Source organism: Phasianus colchicus, chromosome 2 (genome assembly GCF_987193195.1).
Source record: "Phasianus colchicus chromosome 2, bPhaCol1.hap1.1, whole genome shotgun sequence".
Classification (NCBI taxonomy): Eukaryota; Metazoa; Chordata; class Aves; order Galliformes; family Phasianidae; genus Phasianus; species Phasianus colchicus.
The window spans coordinates 71,270,814-71,276,439 of NC_143437.1; the positions used below are offsets into that span (position 1 = coordinate 71,270,814).

Genomic DNA, 5,626 nt, shown 5'->3' on the forward strand with positions numbered 1-5,626 from the left:
GTCTTTGCAGAAACAAGTTGTCATTAATTGCACTGACATGGAGAATAGTGGGTATTAAATTCCAGACAGATGAAAAAAATGTATTAAGTCCCTCTCTCATATAATCCTAAAGTTTCATCATAACAGAAGCTCTGTGCTCCTCAGCGACGCACAGACCAGCATGAGGATTTGTTGAAAGCATCTCTACTTAAGGATTGATCCATCTGCTGCACTGGGCAATGTCAGCACAACAAAGAGGCATTGCAAGCCAGCGTCCTCCTTACTTGTCTCACCACCAAACCAGCAGTGTCCAACCTCGCAAGCTCTAACCCATTGTGTAATCACAGCTGAACTTCTTGTGTAGGCAGGATGTCTCACAATAGCTGCAGGCTGTATCACTGGTATGAGCATCCAGAAGACACACTAAGAAAACAATAAAAAGAGAATAAACAACACTAGCAGGTAGTTTGGTTGCTGCCAGCAACATCTGTGAATTAACTTGTTCTTTTAGAGTAGGCTGGAAAGCATTTTCTGTAGCAGAAATAAAAGCAGCTTTTTGAGCTGCCTTTGACAAAATCTGCTGTGTACACCCGTGCTAATCCTGGTGGCATGAAACACTCCTCTCAGAAGTGCCTCACGTCAATTTTATTTAGAAGGGAGAGGGCAGCTATCTCATTTGCTGAAAGTGAGAGAGGTTTGTGATGCTCCTTTCTGCTGCATAAGAGCAGAAATCCAATGCATTAGCTCTCCTCAGATATTATTTCACTGTAAAAGAATTCTGAAACTTAGAGTTCCTTAGGAAGTGGGTTTGATGATAATTAAATACATCCAAATAGGAATAAGCTAATCTCAGAAATATAGCAGTATATTTAATTTCCCAGTCCTCAAGTTCCTTTCCAGACCATAACATGCATGATCCTTTTAAGCAGAAGTCTCCACTGATTTGGGCTTTACTGTCTTTAATCAAGCAAATCCACCTCTGCATCAATTAAGACCTGAAGAATTAGCACTGAATGTCATAAAAAATGTGTATTTTAATTACATCTACAATGCATAAATTGATTACATAAGGCAATCTGTTCCCCCAGTTTTCAGCTCTCCTCCTGTGTCCTCCATCCTGCCATTTGAGTAATACCGTTTGGAGCAGGAAAGGTCAGGATTTTGATACCTGTGTCAATGAGCTCCTCTGTAGTATGACACGGGACCTCTTTTTATTCACAGTTTTAAAAGTCAGAATAGATTTTTTCATTTCTTCTTCACTATACTTAGGTCTTCACAGTGTAAAATGTGATCTCTACCTGTTTGAATTATCTTTATCGATCACCAAAGATTTTTAAAGAGATGGTGGAAAAATGCTGGCATCCTTTACTGCTGCTGGTATTCTAAGAATAGATTTTTTTTTAATTTCCCCTAAAATGTCAGAGCATGCATTTTGTCTTTGTTTTTATTTGTTTGTTTTGCTTTGTTTTGTTGTTCTTTGCTTTTAATTTTATTTTAATCTTTCTAAGAAAGCTGGAGTTCAGAGAATGGAGAGAGATTGTCTTCTGTCCTACCTATGAATTAATGCCTACATCTGCTGGCTGCATGGGTTGAAATGAAGCTATTTCACACTTCTTTTTCCAGTAAGTGATTATGGTTTGCAGACTCTCTTGTTACCAGATATAGTCCTAATAACTATGATATGAGCTGGCTTTCTTCTGCAAAGGTGAGTATGCAGAGATGGTTTAAAATGTTGTACCTGCCCTGGCTTGGGAATAGCCAAAAACGGCCTATTTACTTTACACCAGCTGCAGGCTTTCTGAAGAACTGCTTCTATGTTGGTTTCAGGGAGTCCAAATGCTGAATAACAGTGGGAAAAAGAAAAGGTTCTTACCATTTCGCTCTCAATTTTATCAGCATATTAATGCTTGTACTGTTGAAGGCTTCTCTTTCAGCCCTTTGCTGTCAATACATTTAAAACCCAGCATCTAGCAGTACAAGCCAATTAAATCCCAAATTCACTTGTCAGAGCATTCCCTCTATGTGTCTGCCATGTTCTGGAGCCAAGTTCTTCAGTTTCTTGGTTTTAGTCCAAGAGGAAACATTAACAATAAATAACTATGAAGATCAGTGTGCTGGGAATTAAAATGGTATCTATTAAAAGCACTCCATTAAAATGATCTTGAAATACATTATGTGAAAATTAAATAAAAGCTTTAATATTAAAACTCCAAAGAAATAAATGGAATGACTCCTGCAAAAAAAAGCCCAAAAAAACAACAACAACAAAAAAAACCAAACCAACTGTAAATGAGGTGCCTGGTGTTTTATACTGTTCAGATATTTTTGGCAGCTTACACAGTAAGCCAGTGCTGTAAATCAGAGAATTCCAAACAACTTTCAATTGCCTTTAAGCGTATTTTGGCCTCAGCTCTCAGTGTGGACAAATGTCACAGAGGAGAAGAAATCTGGCTCAAAACTAGTGAAGTATGAGCTCTGAAAAAAACTTAAGTATGCACAATATGTGACATTCTATTATATTTTTAACAACATTTCAAGGTTGGATACATAATTCATGGCATTTTTGATGTCTTGAGAGAAAGTGTAGTGGTGTAAAATTTCTGGATCAGCATATTTTGGCTTGGGAGTGTACCCATACCTCTGAAATTTTTCAGTTCCCTTGAAAATATTATGAATATAAAAACTCCAGTGCTATGATCCAAAGCCCACTGAAAAATCATCCCACTTATTCCAAAATGTCATCTGAATCTGCCTGCACTTTTTAACAGAAGGGATTCATTCCTTGCGTTGAATAGGTTGTGTAGAAATACAAGGCAAAGCATAAGCATCCATTTCAGTGAGCTGCTCCTTCAGAAAGCAGTCATCACTTAGAAGGGGGCCCACAGTCTTCTGAGCTTTTTATTGTGCTTTTCACCACAATGGTAACACAAGATGCCCCATATCCAGGTATTCCTGGCTTGGCATTGCATGAGCTTTGTTTTTAAGTTGATGTCCAGACAGTCACTGCCCTCAGTGCACTCTCTCTCTCGGTGTGATGCTCTTGCAGCATCCCCCATGCTCATCCTACAGCTGGGCCTTGCCTGGAAGTGTTGAGAAATGAGTAAATCTCCATATCAGCAAACTCCTGAGAATTTGTTTTCCCTTGGGTGGTCTAAATATGTTCAGTTTTTTGTTGTTGGAAATGAAAACTGAGCTGTATGGCTGTATACAGCTCTGATTCACCTTAGTGCTGAGGTCAGCTTGAACTGGGGAAGCCTGAACAAAGGTTCACCCCTTTGGCACGCCCTGGCAACCAACCAAGAGTGAAGCACTGACACTGCAGCCTCTTTCATCAGCTCTGTGAGGCTCCCTGGACTGTGTCAACTCCCCTGCATCTCTGTCATGGAGGCTTGCCATCTTAGTGTGCTGGGCTGGAGGCCCACGGGGAGGCCCTTCAGGGAGATCAGGCAGTAGCAAGCAGCAGAAGAAGGAAGGAAGAGGGAGCACTGTGACAATAAGTACTGTGTTGTGTGCTTGAGACTTGAAAAGAAAGTGCTGTTAGAAATGAAAATAAGGAATAGGTAATGTCCTTAGTCTCGGGAATGAAATATTCCTTTAATAACTGTTTTCCTTTGCTATTTTTTATGGCAATGTCAAGTCTTGTGATTTTCCACGCATCTCTGGTGGACTAGAATGACTCAGGGCCAGTCAAGCACACCCAAAGCCCACCCCTCCCCATATAACAACAGAACAGACACATTCTTATGGGGCTTCTGAGCATCGCTCAGCTGGTACACTCTTCCCTCCCTCCACCCAGCAGATCAATTTACAACTGGGAAACATAATAAAAATCCACCCTAGAGACTCTTTAGCTGTAGATGTACCTATTCATCGCAGGAGAGTTGAACTAGGTGACCTTTAAAGGTCCCTTCCAACTCAAATGATTCTATGATTCTATTATTTTAGGGTGATTCTTTAATCCAACTCCTTGCCATAGTGGTTTATTGCTTTACTCCATGGTGGTTCAGCCCTGCAAGTTGTCCCCTTACAGGTGTGGTTGCTGGGAGAACAAGACTGGATGGAGAGTTCTTGTATGAGGTGTGTACAACTGTTCTAAATAACCCTCTTCCATAAGTACCATTAGCACTAGGGAGTGCCAAATTAAGAGCAATGTGAAATCCTTGCAAATAGTGACTAAATGATGGAGACAATAACAATGTAAATAACTTGGTAATTTAAATAGCTGGTTTATAAATAAACCAGAGTCAATATATATTCCTGCTGGTCTCTAAAGAAATTAGACCAGTAAATTCCTGTGAATCACAATAAGGAACATATTTTGTGCATTTAAAATAAATCTCAAAGCTGCATGATGAAGTACTTTTAATTATTGCAGAGTGGTACAGGCAGCAGCTTTATATATTTTATCTCTCAAATCAATAACAAAAGAAGTGCTTTGCAGGAACTGATGCTGTACTTTCACAAGAAAAGAAGTTGTACTTAAAATGACACAGTCAAATGCTAACCTTAGTTTGTCCTTGCTAGTCATTTTATTTGGACTATATCCTAAAATACAGTTGGTTACTATGCTTAGGGTTATGAAGGTACTATATTTAGAAGGATGTAGTGTACCTTAAGGTGGCTAAAATTTTGGTGGTGTTTGCATTTTAGTTATAACTTAAAGGAAAAAAAAAATGCAGAAATACTACGCTTTGACTTTATAAGCAACAGGCATGGAAGCAGGGATAATTTCTCTAAACACTCTTTTTATTTAAAATATTTGAAAGGAACTCTGCAAGATGGGCACTTGAGAACAGTATTTTATTTTAAAAGAAACTAAAAACTGCTCACAGTAGGCAAAATCCCCAAATGGAGCCTTTAGCCCGTTGCATTCAGCAGGTAGCCTGGATTGTTAGCATAATAGTAAAACTCCAACAGTGACACTTGAAGCAAAACTTTATGCATTTTTAAAGACAGCTAAAAAAATGGATCTGATCCTTGCATTCCTGTTTTCAGACATGCCACTGGAAAAAAAAATAAGCCAATTTACAGCCTTGGTAAACCAAGATCAGCATTCCAGAGTGACCTCTGAATACCTCCTATCCTTGCAGCACGGATGCTTAGGGGATACTGGTGCCCTCTGAGGTCAGTGTAGATCCATCTTCAGAAAGTTCAATTTATTTATAAGCTTCTTCATGATCAAATGACCCCCATCTGTCCCCTTCATGACTCTTTTGGGCCATTCTTTTGCAGTCTCTTCAAAAATATGTGGTCAGTGTTTGTTGCTGAGCATGTGTGCATGAACTGCATGTACATGGGGGAGTGGGTACCATGTAGCACCAAAGAGCAAATGGCTGTGATGTTCTCTGCTCAGCTTGTCCCAGCCAGACTCCTTTCTCCTGCTGGAGGAAGCACAGTAGGAAGGAGCACTTTCCCCAAGAAAAGCTTGGCCATGGGAGGGGCGCTGATTTCAGAAGGCACACAGGAGCATTTACTCAGCTCAGGTCATCAATCCTCGCCCAGTAGAGACAGATGCACTGCTTCAGAGTGAAAGAGAGCCACGTTCTGAATAGCAGCACTTCCTACCGCTTTTTCCTTTTGCCTGTGTGTGCCAGCCAGGCTCCATGCAGAGTAACTCTTTTTAGCTGACAAGAGTCAGCATGATCTC

General features: G+C 40.1%; 1 long non-coding RNA gene across 2 annotated transcripts; it reads left to right on the plus strand.

Moving 5' to 3' along the window:
• Positions 1 to 360: 360 nt before the first annotated feature.
• LOC149919103 (uncharacterized) lies at positions 361 to 5,157 on the plus strand. 2 transcript variants are annotated; one of them, XR_016464766.1, is made up of 4 exons: positions 361 to 441; positions 1,488 to 1,601; positions 4,010 to 4,056; positions 4,975 to 5,157. It is a non-coding gene; the product is annotated as an uncharacterized LOC149919103 (long non-coding RNA). The 2 variants fall into 2 exon arrangements; XR_016464767.1 differs by lacking the exon at positions 4,010 to 4,056.
• The last annotated feature ends 469 nt before the right edge of the window (positions 5,158 to 5,626 follow it).